At 49.4% G+C, this 19594-nt stretch overlaps 1 protein-coding gene across 2 annotated transcripts in view; it reads right to left on the bottom strand.

The window, feature by feature from the left end:
• The window catches only part of LOC114706818 (DENN domain-containing protein 2A), a 90634-nt gene extending 71488 nt beyond the window's left edge, over positions 1–19146 (bottom strand). Inside the window, exon 1 of one of the 2 annotated variants that reach the window (XM_028889311.2) lies at positions 19070–19146. The gene's annotated coding sequence lies outside the window, so the exon portion shown is untranslated. Of the gene's footprint in view, positions 1–18678; positions 18779–19069 lie in introns of those variants that run through there. The other variant, XM_037203628.1, reaches the window with a different exon arrangement.
• Positions 19147–19594: the final 448 nt, after the last annotated feature.

The following is a 19594-nucleotide window of genomic DNA, read 5'->3' as shown; positions in this document are numbered from 1 at the left end:
TATCTCCCCCAAATCTTCAATTTCTGTTTATGTCCAAGTATTCAGTGAGTGGACTTTAGGACTAGGATTCTAGGAAGCACAAAAGTTAAGCACCATGAAAGCTGCATTTAAAGAAATCGCTCACAGGTAGAGGGCAGGTCATGCACAATGAACAGCTAGCTTACCTTGCAAGGAATCACCTTCTAAATCTTGCCCTGTGTCTCAAGGCTGCTGGCAGCCATATTTAAGGCAGAGATCACTGGCTCCACCCCACGCCAGGGCGGGGCTAATTGGTTCTACCAGAAGACTCATGTTTGGCCAATCAGATTCTACTTTAGGGAAGTAGCGCCAATTTCCGTATGTCTGGAACAGGAAGGAGTTGCTGTGAGGCAGCTGTTTCCCTCCCTGTGGGCGAAGGAACACAGAACCCAGCTGTGAGGGACAGGAAAGAGAGCGGCAGGGTGGCCCTGTACCTCCTGGCCCCACCCCTCCTTGGGGTGGTCCGCATTCCTGTCCTCAGGTTCTATGAGATATCTTCATCTTTGTTTAAACAACACAAAGGCTCTCTACTAACACACAACCTTACGTTCAATATAGACACACCTATTCCGAAGTGAAGAGGAAGGAGAGTCTTAAGCGGGAATCTGCATTCATGTGGCTCACTACTGAGCACTCTTGGCTACTAAAGAAACCCCAGCCCCATCACTTTGCCTCCAGCATGCAAAGCAGATTGGGTGTGATCTGATCACCTTCAGCACTAAGTCAGGAAAACCACTTTCAGGAAGTCCCTTTCCTTGGTGAGGCTGATTTCTCAGGAGAGTAAATGGGAACGGCTGTAGTCTTGGGAAGGCAGATGGCACAAGACCTAAGGCTTTCTGAAGACCCAGGAAGGGTCCAAATGGAGGACATGCTGAGCCCTTGGATGAAGTAAATGAAGTCACCATATTAGAAGATGTGTATAATTTCTTTCTGTTGCAATACCACCCCACCACCCCACCACCCACCACCAGCAGCAGCCTTCCACCCACCTGCCAAAAACAAAGTTAAAAAAAGAGAGTGACTCCTGAGATAGTCTAATGAGAGACCACTATAGGGAAATGACAAATAGCAGTCACTCCTGACATCTTCAGCGCTTGGCTTCGAACCTACATTAGAAGACAGTAGACCACACATCCCCGCCCCCAACCAACTGGCGGGGACACATGTGAATGACAAACATTCACAAGAGCCTCCAGAGTCAGGACCAGAAGCCAGAGCTGAGCTGCCGGGAGGGAGAGGATGCCCAGATCTTCCCACTTTTCCCATCCTTCTATTTATGGAGTCATTTGGCTCCAGGAAGTGTGGAGCCCCTTCTCCCAGGACCCTGTTGGGAGTGACGCCTACACTGGCTGACCCAGCCTGTCACATCCTCCTGCTGGCCTCAGCAGCGCTCTCCTCGTGACCCAGAGGGTCACTGGGAACCCAGCCTGCAAATGTCTGTGCTCCTAAGAGTCCCAGTGAGTGAGGAGAATCAAAGCGGAAAGGGAGGTGCTGGTGGGGGCCGATACATAGTAAGCTAGAGAAGCCCATCGGGGAGATGCTCCCAAACACGCACACAGGGGAGTGACCGGAAGTCAGGGCTGGAAATGACAACACTAGCCCGGGGCTCCCTAGCCTTCACTGCAGAGCTGGGACCACAAGAGCAGCCCCCCCCCCACAGAACCCAAAGCTGCTACTGCCATCATTCATCCACACCCACCACCCCCTCCCCACTCCTTTGTCCAGGTGACTCAGTTTCTATACACAGCTACTCAGGGCAATGTGGGTTTCCTCGTGAGCTGTATGTTCTTGTTGGAGATCTCTTTCTGTGTGTCTCTCTGTCTCTCTAACTCTCATACACACAGGCCTCTCACACACAGAGGCCATCTGTCCTCTGCTGATAAGGTCTCCTGTATCATCATAGGCTGGCCTCTGAACTCATCTGTAACCAAGGATGACCTTGAACTTCTCATCTTCCTGCCTCCACCTCCAAGTGCTTGTATCACAGGCATGCACACCTGTATTCCTGCACCAGCCCCAGCACCACGAGTACTCTATGTAGTACTGAAGATCCAATCCAGGGCCCCGGATGTGGTAGGCAAGCACTCTACCACCCGAGCTGTATTCCCAGGCCTCTTCTCTCTCTTTCCTCTCCCCCAACCTCTAGTTTTTACTGTTGGTTTTTCCACATTATCAGGAACAGGGTCTACCCCTTCAGAAACCTCTGGAGCTCGGGGATTTTATTTGAAGACGTGCTGCTCTGGCCTGGGAGACGCTCGGCAAGTAGAGGTCCTTGCCTTCAAAGCCTGACAACCTGAGTGTGGTCACGTGGGCCCACGTGGTGGAAGGAGAGAACCAACTCCTGCAAGCCGTCCTCTGACCCCACACGAGCGCTGTGGCAGATGCTCACACCCCCAAACAAACAAACAAATAGAGTGCAACAGAAGATTTAAAAAAGAAGAAGAAAAGAAGTAATGGTCTTTGTTGTTAGGATGTTGAATCAGACAGACAGACAGACAAGTCAGGCCTGACAGAGCAGCCTATAATCCCAGCTACTGAGAGACCGAAGGAGGAGGAGGATGAACAGTTTAAAACCAGCCTGGGCAAGTCAGCGGGACACGGCCAGCGGTGGAACACTTCTAACACACAGATGGCCGAGGTTCAGTCACGAGAGCTTCAAGCAAACACACACCTAAAAGCTGGTAGCTAAGCTAAGTAACAGAATGCTACTTATAAAGCTCTATTATGATACTTTCCGGTACCTAAATAAACAAATTAATAATAAAGAATTAAGCAGCGTTGGTGGCCCATGCTTATAATCTCAGTACTTCAAACTTATCCTCAGCACATACGTAGCCAACACCTAACCTGGGCTACACTGTGACTAGTTTCAAAATAAAACAAACAAAAAATGCTCTTTAGCTACCACATAATTTCAACCATGAATTCCCACTGAATTCTTTCCTTTATTTTTGTTAAAAATAAAAATGAGCATTTGAACTTTTTGACTTGTACTGGGGGGAAAAAAGCAACTTGGTGTTAGCAGGTTAAAAGAAATGAATTAGCTGGGCAGTGGTGGCGCACGCCTTTACTCCCAGTACTCAGGAGGCAGAGGCAGGCGGATGTCTGTGAGTTCAAGACCAGCCTGGTCCACAGATCAAGTTCCAAGACAGCTACAACTGTTACATAGAGAAACCCTGTTTCAAAAAACCAAAAAGAAAAAAAGAAATAGTGGCAGAGAGTGGGACAGAGAGTGGAGGGAGAAGTAGACAGAACCAGAGCGACAGGAACAGGAGCTCTAAGGACCCAGGAAAGAGGTGACAGAGGCAGGCAGAGCCACAGGGGACCCAGTGGCAGACTGAGCAGCTGGCATGGTAGTCACATCCAGAGGCCTCTCCATTTGACCAGCCCTTGTGACCAATTTGCTTTTTCCAGCTGAAATGTTCATATGACTAGCCATGGCTAGAATGTTCTGCTGGCGAGATTATACCTGAGCTTTGCTGGGCTACCCCATCAGCCCCCACACTTTGTCCATCCTCTTGCTCGGCTTCCATCCACTTCCTGTGTTTTACAGCTCACCCCCCTCAGTCTAGCCAAAACCTTTCCATTTAATACGAGCCTATAAAAGCCTTTACCATAGAAATGTCCTCTAGTGGTTACGAGCACTGGCTGCTCTTCCAGAGGTCCTGAGTTCAATTCCCAGCAACCACATGGTAGCTCACAACCACCTATAATGGGATCTGATGCCCTCTTCTGGCCTGCAGGGATACATACAGACAGAGCACTCATACATTAAAAACAAAAACATAAATTAAAAAAAAAAAGAAACGTCTTCTAACTTGACAGAGACAGTAACAGGCAGGCAGGCAGTTTCCAACAAAGCCCATTCTTGTCACCCCAGCTAAACTTTTTTCTCCCTTCCCTCACTTTTATGGCAATTATGAACTTATTTGCATTTGACTAACTAAATATACATGCCTCATATTTGCTCTTCTATGATTGGTTTCAAATGTCATTTATATATTTTTACCTGAGGCTTCCCATGTTTATGTTAACCTCAAACTAAGCTGCAATAATGAACTGATATCTAGGATTATTGACAATTTACTATTTGTTTTTGGCTTTTTTTGGGGGGGGGGTGTACAGAGTCTCACTACAGAGCCTTGGCTGGCCTGGAACTCTCTATAGAGACCAGGCTGGCCTTGAACTCACAGAGACCCACCTGCTTGTGTCCTTCCAATGCTAGAATTAAAGGTGTGAACCACCACACCCTTTGGTACCTGTCCTGGCTCTCGCTCTGTAGCCCAGGCTGGCCTCAAACTCACAGAGATCCGCCTGGTTCTGCCTTCCAAGTGCTGGGATTAAAGGTGTGTGCCACCACTGCCCGGTCCACTATGAGCTTTGTAAGTGGGGTGAGGTGGCCATCTCTCTGGCCTTTGCTCAGTTTTGGGATGGGGGTCTGTGTAACCCAGGCCAACCTTGAACTCTTCTCTACGTAGGCTTGGATGACTTTGAGCTCCAGCTCCTCCTGCCTCTACCTCTCAGGTGCTGGGATTAGGCGTGCGTCACCACGTCTGGCTCTCAGTCCACCTTCACACTCAACCGACTACTTGCCCTTTTACAGACATCTGGAGGGATGAACTCTGGCCATGCCTGCATGAACACAGGTGGTCGGACTCAGGATTCCAGACATCTGGGGGTGGGGTACAGCCTCAACGTCTGGATCCAGAGGGGCTCCATGACTTCATCCACAGCAGCCAGTAGTCAGCACCTTGACCGCCACCCATGCCCTGGTATAGAGGCATGCCTGGGCAGCCGCCTACACTTCCAGAGGCAGCCGCACACTGCCATCTGGGATTGCTTTCTCTCTGCAGGCTTTCCTGATGTTTGCCTTAACCTGACCTCCCTGAACACAGAGAAGAGGAAGGGCCACCCTGCTCATCTGTCCCGGCTGCGGTCACCCAGAGAGCCCAGAGTCTGTGCCTCCCAGGGCTGGATGTTCACACCACACCACCGAGCAGCCACTTGAGTGGAATGCACCTGGAGGTCATCACTTGCTTCCTGGCAGCCACCCCAGCTCCAGCTGTGCTGCCCCCCTTCCTGTCCTTCTCTTCCTTTCCTCCCCCTCGGCCTCCTTCCCACCCTTTTTTGCTGGCTTCTGTTCTTTCTTTCCATGAGCAGAGAGTTTCCAGGCTTGGCGCGCAGCCAGCACATGTGGACAAAGACAGCGATCTTAGAGGGAGACGTCATCTTCCATGCCGTCCACACGGCCAGCACCAGAGGCCACGCCCCTGGCTGCTCCCAAGGTTCTGGGGAAGGGGTGGAAGATGCAGCCTAATGTAAGGGTTAAAGCAAAGGGCTTGGATGGTTCTGGATCCAGGCTCAGATTCCAGTGAGCCGCGTGCTGCTAGCCTTCGGGTCAGTGACTTCCGGAGCCTTGTCCTCTTGGTGTTAGCAGCAGCTGGAAAGGCCTGGAAAGGATGAGGTGAGATCGCACCTGCTGAGCACTCAGCTCGGGGCACATCCTGAGGAAAGTGTGGACACATGGCTGCTGTGGTTTTAAAATGAGCCTTGCCCTGACAAATGATACTAACAGGAACAGTAGAGGGTCCTGAATTGATAAGGACGGTCCCCTCAACTCATTAGGAGGGCTGATTGTTCCCAAGGGCTATGAAACTCTAAAATACTCTCAGACAGGGCTGGGGCTGCAGGTCAAGGACTGAGCACTTACCTAGCAGCTACAAAGCCCTGGGTTCAACCCCAGTACTACAGAAACCCATCCCCGACCCCCACCTCCAAACACCCACCACCAACTCTCAAGCAAATGACCACAGTGACAACACAACCCGAGGGAGTTAGTTTGGGTCACTGCAGTAGAAGCAAGACACCCAGGACATGCTGACCCTCAGCCTAATGTCCCCCTGGGTCACCAAGCCTGCTGTCCTGGCCTCCTCAGCCTGCGCTATTTTCCAGTTTCCTGTGAGCCGGGGCCCTTGTCTGAATGTTTACTATCTCTGCCTAGTGTTCTGTACTCCAAGGTTTCGCAATGCCTGCAAGCATGCTCATTTCCATCAGCTAAATTCTGAGCTACGGAAAATGGTCTTTCGCCTACAATTTCACTTGGCTAATCTGAGGCAGCATGAATGGATTTGAAATTGACCATAAACTCAATCACCTGGCAGAACACAGCATTTGTACTGTCTGGAACACACTGGTATAAATTGATCTCTGCCCTGGAACTAGAGAGAGACCCAATGGCAGACAATATGAAGGCAGTAACTGTTACTATCTCTTCAAGAAAAAAAAAAAAAGACAAGCTGGAAGCCCGATGTGGTGACTCGTGCCTTTAATTCCAGCACTGTTGAGGCAGAGGCAAAAGAAATAATCCCTGAGTTCGAAGCCAGCCTGGTCTACAGAGGGAGTTCCAGAATAGCCAGGGCTACACCGAGAAACCTTATCTCAAAAAACAAAAAACACAAACCAGAAAACAAAAACGACAAACCGGGTCCAGGGAATGTGAGAGATACCTCTAACAAAAAGAGTCCAGTGAAGTGCTGAATTTACCAGTGGTAAATATGAACCAAAAGGTAGAGTTCGGAGGAGGGCGGTGAGCACTGTAAGAGCCACAGCCATCTTCAAGGAAAATAGAACCCGACAAGTTCTCAGACCAGGCTCGAGCCCTGATCTGAACATAGCTCCCTTAAAGCCTGTGTTGAAGTTTAACCTTCATCCTGAGATATTAAGAGGTGAGACCATGAAGGATCGATCGCTCAGGTGATCAGGCCTCTGGCTTCATGAATGAATAACTCCATTCACAGGTTGGGCCACTGAGCTATCTAGAAAGTAGGCCTACTACAAAAGTCAGTCTCCAGTGGAGATGCAGTGGGACAGCCTGTAAATTTAAGAGCCAGCTTGGCTAGGTGTCCCCTGCTCCTGGCCTCACCCAAGTGACGTCTTGCATCACTTCAGGATTCTGACAAAGAGACACTGCCAGATGTTACCTCTTGACCTTGGGCCAGAACCAAGCCAAAATAAACCTCCTTTCTTTATAAGTTGCTTGGTCTCTAGTACTGTGTTATTAGCAACAGAAACTGTATCATTGCCTGACACGATGGAAAATCTCTGTAATTCCAGGGCTCAGAAATGGAGTTTGAGCCCAGCCTCAGCAATAAAGCACGAGTCGGCCTCAAATCAAGGGACCCTAACAGGTGGGCTCCAGTATCTGGAGACAGCAAGATTTGCACTCTAGGATGTCGGTGGGGAGACAGGAAGAAAGCAGAAGGCTGGGAAGCTGAGAGGAGGCCAGGTTTGCTACCCTAGGGAATGTGGAGGGCCTGTGATGAAGAACTGTTCTCCTGTGCACATGCTAAGGTCTGGGTGGTTTGATCAGGAGAAATATGTAGAGTAGGCAGAGCAGTGAGCTAAGGCAGAAAGAACAGCTCTGAAGGGGCCAGGCTGAGATGTGAGTATGAATGAGATGTCTGTGAGAGGCCAGTGGCGTGGGGCTGCTCGCTCTTCTCCCTCAACTCAGTTGCTTCTTTCTTACACCGCTTATCTAGGCCTTCCAACATGTACTCGGGACTTTCTTCTTTTGTTTTGTTTTTTTTGAGACAGGGTTTCTCTATGTAGCCCTGGTTGTCCTGGAACTCTCGCTGCAGACCAGGCTGGCCTCGAACTCACAGAGATCTGCCTTAAAGGCATGCTCCACCACTGCCCAGTTGAACTTTTTCTTATTAAAAATATTTTATTTTAAATTGTGTATATGGACCCAGTGTGGTACATAACTTTGATCCTAGGACTCCAGAGGCAGGGGGATCTCTGTGAGTTCAAGGCCAGTCTGGTCTACAGATCAAGTTATAGGACACCTGAGGCCACAGAGAAACCCTGTCTTGAAAAACAAAAATAAAAAGAAAATTGTGTGTATTGTGTGTATCTGTGAACATGAGCTTGGGTCCCTGCAAAGAACAAAGGCAGCTGTGAACCACTTGACGTGTGTGCTGGGAACTGAGAGAGCAGCAAGCACTCTTAACTCATGAGCCATCTCTCAGCCCTCCTCACCTCCCCATTTTGAGACAGGATCTCCCTATGCTGCCCGGGGTTGGAAATTAAGTAATTCTCCTGCCTCAGCCTCCCAAGAAGCTAGGAGTCTAGGCTCAAGTTTGCTGACCGAGTTTGCTTCACTTTATGTCCCTACTGTTTCTAGCCCAGCCTTGGCTACTGTGAATGATACATGAATACTTTTTGAATGAGGGGCCAATCAGTGAAGATCCCTTCATTAGGGATCGTTAGGGTCTGAGTGATATTTCTGTAGGTAAAGTGCTGGAAACCTGAAGACCTGAGTTTGATCCCTGGAAGAAACAAAAACGTCCCCAAAACTGTCCTCTGACCTCCTCTTGTACACCAGGGCACACCGTCTCCCATCATATGCACACTAAGAAGTGGGGGGGGGCAGCTAAGGGCAGTCAAAATGGCATGGGATCTAGGGGGGAAGAGGCAGCATTCACGCTATGTGATAAAGATGGGACATGGGCGCCAGCCAATCAGAACTGCCTGCTGGGGCTGGAGAGATGGCTCAGTGGTTAAGAGCACTGGCTGCTCTTCCAAAGGACTCAGGTTCAATTCCCAGCACCCACATAGCAGCTCACGACTGTCTGTAACAGTTCCAGGGGATTCAACACCCTTATACAGACATACAAGCAGACAAATACCAATGCACACAAAATAGAGATAAATAAATCATTAAAAAAACCCTGCCTTCTGCCTTCTGGTTAACTGCCTCCCGCCCCTCCAGGAGCTGAGGACCGAACCCAGGCCTTTTCACACATAAGCATATCAGTATTTCAACGCTTTCACAAGTGGCACAAAAGCTAACAGTGCACACCAACTCCTCTCAGCCTTGACCTGGGTTCCAGGAAGGGATTGACAACCATGATAATGAGGAATTGGCCCCCGTATTTATAGATGGTTAGGGGTGAGAGCCAGTTTCAGGGCTCTGGGGGAAGAAACTTGGGGACTTGTCTCTGACACTTCCATTTGCAGGGTACCTGCCCTCGTCTTGGAAGCGGCCTTCTCTTTCCCTCCAATGAACTGGCATCCTGGGCCTTAAGCTCCATATGTAGCTAGAAGCAACCCCAGCCTCTTAGTCAGTGCTAGGCCAGACATGCTGGCTGTCCTGTGTTTGGGGACAGGGAGCCTGTGATGGGAGGTTCTCTTGGCCTTGCCCACGCAGCGCTGGAATCCAAGCTTGGTTGTTCTGAGAGCCGTTCAACAGCTCTGTCCCCTCTCTGCCACTTCCCATAATGTTGAATGCTTCAGTCAGCTGGGAGGTAAACAGAGACCAGTGCTCTCTCTTTGATGTCCTGGGAGCCTGTGAATGTTTGCTGATTGCCACTAACACAACGATGAAATAGACCAGATGAGAAGGATGCTGGTCACCAAAGGAAGCCAAAGGATCTTACTGGTTAGATGGTCACCTACTCCATTTCAGGTCTGAACAAATATCACCTGTAGCCTAGAGAAGGAAGTAGAAAATTCCTCTACCCCTAGGAGCCAGACACAATGTTCCTGGTAAAGAAGCCCAGAGCGGTCAGTCAGCTGCTTCAGAACTGGCCTGTCTTTACAGCCCCATCTCTGGCGGAGAGTGGTTTGTGAGTGCCCTTTTTTTTGCAGTATAGGACCTTAAGCATGCTAGGCAAACACTCTACTCCTGAGCCATAGCTCCAGCCCCAGTCTGGCTTACATATGGTCACCAGCATCTGTCACCCACTGTAGATCTGGAGAGAATTTCCGTTAAGTCAGATTTGACTTACTGCATCTTCTCTTCTGAGAACAGAGGAGTGTGAGGGAGCGGTGATACACCTCAGTTTGACTAGCTGGCATGCACAACATTCTATAACCTAATCTTCCACTACAAAGTAAGAACCTAGCCTGGGCTACATGAGACCTTGTTTCAAAAATAATATAAAACAAAAATGAAAATAAATAAATACAATAATAAATAAATAAACAAACCCAGGGAAAAGAAAGAAGTATCTATTGACTCAGTGTTTTCTGTTCTGTTTTGTTTCTGTTTTTCTACAGAGGTCTTGCTGTGTAGCTCAGGTTGTCAAGGAATTCACAATCCTCCTGCCTCAGCATCTAGAGGCGCACTACAACACTCATCTTCAACTGACTCACCTGAAACCAACAGCAAGAGACAAAACTTAGAACAATTTGTTAGATAACAATCCATTAAATCTTCCTTTGGAAACTTTCATTTTAACATGCTGCCTTTTTATACTTAACAACACAGTAACAAATTGCCTCTGAAACTGTCATACCACAAACTTTAATTTCATATAAACTTAAGTAAAAATTCATAATAAACTCAGCATGGAGCTGGTGTGGGGACACATGAAGGAGGATAGGGAATATGTCATTTTTAAAAGGCCATCAGATCCTCATTTCAAGGAACCACTACTGGACACAAACATTATTCACTAAGTGTCTTTGAGATCCTCTTTAACCCAGTGGTTCCAGTTTTAGGAATTTAGTTGGCAGAAATATTAGACTCAGGGCTTATGGCAACATCATTTGCAGCAACTAAAATTGAACCATAAATTGATAGTTTGCTAAACAAATGAACTTAAACAGAGGCACTCCAGGCAGCTGTTAAAAAGAAGGCTGTTAATAGAATTATTCTCATAAAATGTTGCTATATTGTAAAACTATGTTATAGAAAATTTTCCATTTTGCTAAATAGATATATGTAAAGAGATATGCATATATGCAAATAGATAGAGGTATAGATACACACACATATGCAAAGAAAAAAGATCTAGGAGTCTTGGTGACACAGGCTTCTTCTAATCATAGCAACTTGGGAGGCTAGGACAGCTTGATCAAAGCTAAGGCCTTTTTAGGCTACAAGTGAGTTCAAGGTCAGCCTGGGCAATTTAATGATACTCTGTTTCAAAACAGAAAGTTAAAAGGGGGCCCAGGTAGCCAGCCAATGGTGGCAGGCACGCCTTTAATCTCAGCACTCTGGAGGCAGAGGCAGGCAGCTCTCAATGAGTTTGAGGCCAGCCTGGTCTGCAGAGTGAGCTCCAGGACAGCCAGGCTTCACAGGAGAAAAAAAAAAAAAAAAAAAAAGCCCAGGAAGGTGACACAAGCCTTTAATTCCAGCACTCTGAAAGAGAGGAAGAACAGCCTGGTCTACACAGTAGTTTCCAGGCCAGCCAGGGCTATGGATGGGAGCTTGTGCAGGGGTGGGTGGTAGCAGTGGGGGTGATGTTTTTTTTTTAAAAAAAAAAAACATGTTGGAATATGGTTCTGATGAGATGACTCTGTAGTCATGGTAATGGTTCCTGCTGCAGGCCTGATGACCTCAGTTTGATCCCTGGGACAACCCCATGATAGAAGGAAAAAATTGACTCCCAAAATGTCTTCTGACCTCCCCAAGCTCTGTGGGATGCACACATGTGCATATGTGCACACACACACTTGCACACTTGAGTGCGCATACACACACATGCACTTGCTCTCTAAATGTAATAAAAACTTAAAGGCTAGAAAGATGGCTCAGAGGTTAAGAGCATATACTGCTTTTGCAGAGGACCTGAGTTTGAGTCTCAACATCTATGTCAGGTAGCTCACAACCACCTGCAATTCCAGCTCTAGGGAGATCTAATGACTCTGGCCTTCATTGGCACCTAAACTCATATGCACACGCCTGCTGTGGAACAATCTTTTTGTATACTATGTATATGAATGTGTATTACTCTCATTGGCTAATAAAAAGCTGATTGGCTAATAGCTGGGCAGGAAAAGATTGAGCGAAAGAGCCAAACTGGGAGAATTCTGGGAAGATAAAGTGCAGGGTAAGAGAGTTGCCAGCAAACGCAGAAAAGCAAGATGAGAATGCTTTACTGAGAAAAGGTACCAAGCCAAACATACATAAGAACTATGGGTTAATTTAAATGTAAGAGTTAGCTAGTAACAAGCCTGAGCTACCAGCTGAGCATGTATAAGTAATATTAAGTCTCTGAGTGTTTATTTGGGACTGGGCAATTGGGAGAGGAAACATCGATTTACAAATGTCCAGAGACATACACACATGCATGTAACTGAAATAAAATAAATCTTTTTTTCCCTTTCTTTTTTGTTTGTTTGTTTTGAGACAGGGTCTCTCTGAGTAGCCCTGGCTGACCCGGACCTCACTCTGTAGACCAGACTGGCCTGGAACTCAGAAATCCGCCTGTCTCTGCCTCCCCAGTGCTGGGATTAAAGACATGCACAACCACCACCCAGCTAAAAATAAATCAAATCTTTACAAAATTTAAATGAAACAAGGTTGGATACAGTTCAGTGGTGCAGTGGATCCCTACCATATGCAAAGGCCTTAGGTTCAGTTTCCAGTACAGAAAGAAAAAGGATCGAGGGGGACTTGGTTTATAGACCAAACATCAAATGGACCTGCTCTGAGGCTGGTCCCGACAGCATCGGGAAAAACTTCATTTGTCCACAAAATCTCTTTACATATTGCTTAAAGCTCTTAAACACAACTTTCTCAGTCCACATGAAAGCATATACACGTAAAAGTGAAAATTTTAAATACAAATTCTAAGAAAGCAAAACACTAAAGGAAATGCATTTGACTCTGAACTTAAGCTAGTCTGTCCAGTCTTCGGAGTAAGCCACCATCACAGGAAGAGTAGCCAGTCATAGTCATGGGTCTCCATCCTGACCCTACTCCCCGCTTGGCACCTGCCCAAGTCCTGGAGTCCCAAGGGCCTCTTCCCTAAACTTGCTGCAAGTGTGACTCACCCCATCATGCCCTGAGGCCAGGGAAAACCCCGTTACTTGGTTTTCCAAACTGAGTAGTCAGAGAAGGAGGATGTAGGACTGTAACTCATCAAAGGGACAAAGCAGTGACTCTGGCCCAGATGATACAGGGCCCAAGTTCTGTGGCCCAGATGATACAGGGCCCAAGTTCTGTGGTCCAGGTGATACAGGGCCCAAGTTCTGTGGTCCAGGTGATACAGGGCCCAAGTTCTGTGGTCCAGGTGATACAGGGCCCAAGTTCTGTGGTCCAGGTGATACAGGACCCAAGTTCTATGCTCCAGATCATACAGAGCTCAAGTTCTATGCAAACCGAGTTGATGTTTGCCTCAATCAGCCTCTGTTTTTAAAACCAGGGCAAGGGTCTGTCTGACTGTGGCTTCTCCGAATAGCACTGCCTTCTGAGCATCAAAGGGCTGAGCTGACTCCCTTGCCTTCTGTTATTAAAGTGCAGACAGGCCCAGCAGCCTTTCTGCTCCTGACCTGTGAGAAGACTTTCAAGAGAGCCTGGAGCAGTCTCTGGATTCTGAGGTGGCTAGAGGTTCTTGTGGCAAAACGGTCCACACATGAACACTCAAGGCTGTTGGCCAGGCCCAGGGCTGGGTCCCTAGTGCCATAGAGGGACTGAGAGGTGGCCGAGAAAATAGTGAGCTCTCCTAGCTGGGAAAGTGTGTGGCTGTCATCTTGTGAGAAAACCATTTCACCAATCTCTCTCCAAGAAGCACAATCTAGGGCAGCCTCAAGAAAGGAACCAATCCCCAGTCTTGAACAAGGTAACCGCCAAAGCGATGCAGAAGGACCTGCAAAGATCTTGAGGCGAAACTGGGCAGTGGTGGTGCACACCTTTAATCCCAGCCCTTGGGAGGCAGAGGCAGGCAAATCTCTGAGTTCGAGGCCAGCCTGGTCTACAGAGTTCCAGGACAGCCAGGGCTACAGAGTGAAACCCTGTAAAAATGAAAGATCTTGAAGTTGAGGTGAGGCAACAAGATAAAGAGCTACACAGAGACTGTGGGACACATGGCCCCAAGCAAGGTCAGCCTGGGCTCCCTGGTACCTGTGATACAGCCTATATGGCCCCAGGGACCTTTTGGGACCCAAGGTTTATCTGCTTCAGAGATGGCAAAAGCTACAACCCTGAACTTTAAAATCATCTGGAGACCACTCTCTCACAAAACAACAACAACCCCCCCCCACACACACAACTGTTGCTCAGGGCCACTCTCAGAGATTTTTCATTTATTTGTTTGTTTGTTTGTTTGTTTGCTTTAATAGTTATGAAGGTGAAGGAAACAACCCCTTTTTGTTTTTGGCTCTTTCTTTCTTTTTTTTTTTTTTTTTTTTTTTTTTGCTTTCTGAAACAGGGTTTCTCTGTGTAGTTTTGGTGCCTGTCCTGGATCTCGCTCTGCTCGAACTCACAGAGATCCACCTGCCTCTGCCTCCCGAGTGCTGGGATTAAACTGTTGGGATTTAAGGCATGCGCCACCGCACCCAGCAGCAACGGCTATTTTTAAAATCTCTCTCCCTAGGTCTGGGATGAAGTTCAGTGGTAGGGTGCTTGCCTAGTATGTATGAATCCCTGCATTTGACTCTAGTACCACAAAACAATGCCCCCCCCCAACATCCCTCTCTGGCATTTAAATACACATTCTAAGGTGAAGGCAAGTTTAAAATACTAAGAAATTTGAGGCAGGCATGGTGACACACACCTGTAACTCAACCTTGAAAGACTGTGGCGCTTCAAATGAGATGTCCTCCCTAAGTCTCGGGCATGTGAATGCTTATCCCCAGTTGGTGGCTGTCGGGGCAGGATTAGGAGGTATGGCCTTACCATAGTAAACATATCACTGGGGTTGGGCTATGAGGGTTCAAAAGTCTCCCACCATTTTGAGTTAGCTCTCTTCCTCCTGTTTGTGGCTTAAGGTGTCAGCCCCCAGCTGCTCCAGCCTCCTGCTACCTCTGCTCTGTCTGCCATCACGGACTCTAACCCTTTGGAGCCATGAGTGAAAATAAACTCTTTCTTCTATAAGTTGCCTTGGTCAGGGTGTTTTCATCAAAGCACTAGGAAAAATCACTAACACAGAAGGCTGAGGCAGAAGGACCACAGAACAAGGCCGGTCTACATGGCGAAACACTGTCTCACAAGCAAAGAAGCAAAGAAACTGGGGGGGGGGGGCTGGTGGAGAGATGCCAGAGCAGTTAAGAGCAGGTGCCGAGCTTGTGGTGGATCTGAATTCATTCCCAGCATTCCTGTCAGGCAGCTCACAACCACCTATTCCCCCAGCTCCAGGGACCCTGTGTCCTCTTCTGGACTCCAGGGCATCTGTACTCACACTTGTACACAACTAAAAATAAAACCTTTAAAAGAAACTGGAGAGCTGACCAGCTGTTAAGAGCACTTGTTGAGGATCCAAGTTCAATTCCTAGACATCTACGTGGTGGCTCACAACCACCTTACTCCAGTCCCAGGAATCTGAAGCCTTTTGATCTCCATGAGCACCAGGCATGTAGTTAGTATACATACATATACACAGGCAAAACACTCATACACATACAATAAAATAAATCTTAAATAATATATAATAAAAGAAAGAAACGGGAGATGGCTCAGAAGTTAAAAGGGTTAAGAGCACTGACTGCTCTTCCAGAGGACCCAGGTTTGATTCCCAGCACCCACATGGCAGTTCACAGTCATCTGTAACTCCAGTTTCTGGACCTCTAATCCTCTTCTGGCCTCTATGACTACCCGGCACACATGTGGTACATGGACACACATGCAGGCGAAACACCATACATAAAATTCTAAAATAAATGAAAGACGGAGGAAAGGAACTTGCTGGGGAGAGCAGAAACCCACACTTCCTCAATGTTTATGTAAGCTATAGTTAAGTGAGACCGCTCATGAATTTTACCGAGTTCATTAGTGTGGCGATGGCCACGGATTCCGTAGGCTGTCCGCCTTGTGCAGACACATCGGAGGGAGCGGTCACTAGGAAGCCTGTGTGGCGTCTGCGGGACTTCCCAGCTCACTCTTTCTGAAACTTCTTGTGCAAACAGTCCCCAGGCTCCTCTCTAGGGAGAGGAGTTCAGATCTGCTGAATGCCACCCACCCCTTCCTTCAGATGCAGACTCAGTATCAAGACTTGAAGGCAGAGGGATCTGGGGCGTGTCAATCAGGAGGGAAGCCCCAAAATGCTGCTCCCAAGGCTTCTGCCCATTTCGCCACGGAATGGCATGTCTGGAGGCTGGTGACCCTGGCACCACCAGGATCTAGCTGGCTCTCCTGCGCTACACCAGGGTCTCTGCCCAGCCTCTGACAGACTAATGGGCCACCTTCCTGTTCGTGGCTCGGCAACTGGCTGCTCTGTCCTCTACATTCAAAAGTACATGTCACTTCTTCCTAAGACATCACTGTCTTGTCCCCCGCCTCTGGTGGCACTGCACCATAACTGTCCACACCCCAGCTGACCTTCCACCCTCACCCTCACCCAAACTGTTCCTCTAGACCTGAGGTGGATGGTCCAGGAGGACAGTCTTGTGGAGTGTATCATCCCATCTTCTGTAACACTGACAATGAAGGTCTCCCCCCCCTCGGGCTTATCTATGTTTATCATTCTGTTTCCCTAATGGAGACTTTATTCCACCCCCACCACCCCCAGTCACTCCCTAGTCTTTACATGAAGTTCTCCTGATGAACTCCCAGTTGAGTTCAATTCCAGGAAAAAATTTGTTCTGAAAGTTCATTTGTAAGCTTTCTGTTGTCCCCAATCCAAAACTATGCAATCTAGTGCATTTTTGTTTGTTCCTAAGCTGCCAGGGAACTGGAAGCCAAGTTCACTGTCCAAGTGCGGTAATCCGCTCCATTCAGGCCGTTCAAAATGTCCCTCCTCTTCTGCTCTCTCCTGCTGAGCATCTCTGGGTTTGGTTCTAGTTTAAGTAACCTCATCCTGTGCCCCAAACCAGCGGCCTTGCCTGCCTCCTGTCCTCCAGACTCCATCCATTCCCGCAGCCTCAACACTGCCACTCTACCAGGCTGCAAAGCCTGGGTCTCGCCGGCCTCAAGGGCAGAGTGAGCTTTCTAAGACACAAAGCTGGTCGGTCCTCACTCCTACTTTGGGGAACTCCTCATTCCATTTCACTTTGCTCTGCCTTGCTGAGACAGACCAGACAGACAAACAGACAGACAGACAGACAGCCTTGCTGAGACAGACCAGACAGACAAACAGACAGACAGACAGACAGACAGACACACACACACACACACACACACACAAACACACGGTGGTGGTGAGGGAGGTGGGGGCTCTGACTCTGTGCTGCAGCCACACCGGGTTTCTCCTCCATGCCTGCCTCTCTCCTCTCTCCATGACTTTTCATATGTTGCTCTCTCTGCTCCAGACAATCTTTCCCGCACATTCTTGGTGAAGTGACTCCCCAGGTCTCACCACAAGCACCCCCTCTGAACCTGGGACCCTCTGGATTCTCCTGGCTCTGTGGCATACAGTATGAATAGCCAGGCCGGATCAGAGTGGTAGTTTCCGGGAGGAAGAGGCTGTCTTAATCACTGTGTCCCCACTGACCACCACACAGAGCCACTTATATGAGTGAAGTTATGTCCGGACAGGGTGCAAATCTTCCAGACAGTGTCTTCATTACCCTACCTCAAAAAGAGTCTGAGGAATGGCAAGATGGCTGGCTCAGCAGGTAAAGGTGTTTGCTGCCGAGCCTGATGTCCGTAAGTCCGACCCTGAGGACCCACAAGATGAGAGGGCAGACTCCCACAAATTGTCTTTTGATTTACACACATGCCTCACCGCACATACACAATAAATAGAAATATAATAAAAATTGTCTTAATCTCAGAGAGGAAGACATAACTTAGTAGGTAGAGTGCTTTCCTCCCATGCAGGAAGCCCTAGGTTTGATCCCTAGCATCTCATAAAGGTTTGTGCTGCACTCTATAATTCCAGTGTTTGTGAGGTAGACTCAGGACCTGGGGAGAGGGCTCATCAGTTGAGAGCACTGACTGTTCTTCCAGAGGACTTGGGGTTCGACTCCTAGCAGCTCACAACTGTCTGTAACTCCAGTCCCAGGCAACAGGCACCAGAGCCTCCTTGGTCATTGCATGCACATGGTACCCAGACATACATCCAGGCAAACACTCATAAAAATAAATTAAATCTCGAAAAAAATTAATTTAAAGTCAAGTTCAAAGTCAGTCTATGCTACCTGAGACCCTGTCTCAAAAAAGCAAAACAAAACGAGTCGAGTCCCTGAACTGAGCCTGTCTGCGCCTACCAGTAATCCCGCACTTAGAGAGCTAAGGCACGAGGGAGGATGGTAAGTTTGAAGCCAGCCTGGGTCACATCCTGAGACCCGGTCTCAAATAAACTACCACTGGTTTCTGTTTGCCCTCAGCTTCCTCTCCGAATTTCCACTTCCCTCCTATGTGGACCATCCCCTAAACAAGTCCATTCCACTCTTCAGGTGTTTGAGACAGAAGGGAAAAGCTACAGTAACCACAGCAGGTGCAAGTGTTTCAGAACAAATTACTGTAAAGTGATACTATAACACCATTACCACACCCCACAATTACCTGTCATTTGGGGAGTTGAAGTCACAACCCCCAAAGCCCTCAGAGGACTGGGCCAGAAGTCAGCCTGCTTCTCCCTCAGCAGATTGGTTAAATCAGGGTCGGCGCACTTTCCTAGTTCCAATGCAGGGCCAAGGAGGGCAACCCCCAGCTTCCTGTCCCCTCACTAAAGGATTCCCGGCGCTGGGCTCCCTCTGTCTCAGTGGTCTGACTCCATATCTCAGTGCCCTCCTCCTACACAAGATTATATCCTGTGTTCTTAAGAGACTTACCCTGGGCTCCATCGGCTCCCAACTCCATCCTTGGGCGGGAAGTGGGAGAAGTGAACTTCAACGTTGCCCACCTTCCAACACTGCAAACCCTGACTCCAGCCGTCTGGACTCCCCACCCCGAAGTACAGACGCCCTCTCACACACGCGCACTCACTCTCAGGCGTCCAGAGCTCTGGCACGGCGCAGGGCCGGGCTCTGCCCAGTTTCTGCAAGTTTCTTCGGCCCTGAAGTCAGCCCGCCCCGGGGAAGAGATCTGGATCGCTCTCCGACGCGTGTCCCTGGGGCCGGCTGAAGACTCCCCAGCGCCGCCTGCACACAGTTTCCTCGCCGCCCCGCGCGTACCCTCCCGGGTTTCCCCGGAGCTCGCCCGCACCCCCGGCGCCCGTCCTACCTCCCCGCCAGCGGCGGCTCCGCGGGTTCCGGGGCGCATCTCGCGGACGCCCGCGTGGCGGCGGCGGAGGCGGGGCCTGGGGCGCCATGGCCCGCAGCCCTGCGCGCCTTTGTCGCGCGGCCTCCCCAGGCCGCTGCGAGCCCTCGGGTCTCCGCCGCGCGCGCTCCCGTCCGGTCCCCGCCGCCTCCGGCCTCGGAGGCGCGCTGCGTCCCCTCCCTCCGCCCGCCCGCCCGCGCGCGCGCGGGCCCCTTCCTCTGCCTCGGGCTGCGCCGCGACGTCTGCCGTGACGCGCGCCCCCTCCTCCCGACCCATCCCGCGGCTCCAGTGAGCTAATCCGCAGCTGGCGGGCGCCCGGCCGGTTGCCACGGCAACCACTCTCCCAGGGCCCGCCGCCGAGGGGGAGCCACGGTAAACAGGACCTTCTGCCGCACTCGCCCCCTAGCCTTTCGGGGGGTGGGGGAGACGGTGGCTTAACCTTTTCTGTGCTGAAGATGGCCGCCTGGGTTCTCTTCTACCCCGGCCGGG

Source organism: Peromyscus leucopus, chromosome 3 (assembly GCF_004664715.2).
Source record: "Peromyscus leucopus breed LL Stock chromosome 3, UCI_PerLeu_2.1, whole genome shotgun sequence".
NCBI classification, from domain to species: domain Eukaryota; kingdom Metazoa; phylum Chordata; class Mammalia; order Rodentia; family Cricetidae; genus Peromyscus; species Peromyscus leucopus.
The sequence above is the reverse complement of the archived record's forward strand: the minus strand, read 5'-3'. Positions and strand labels throughout refer to the sequence as shown.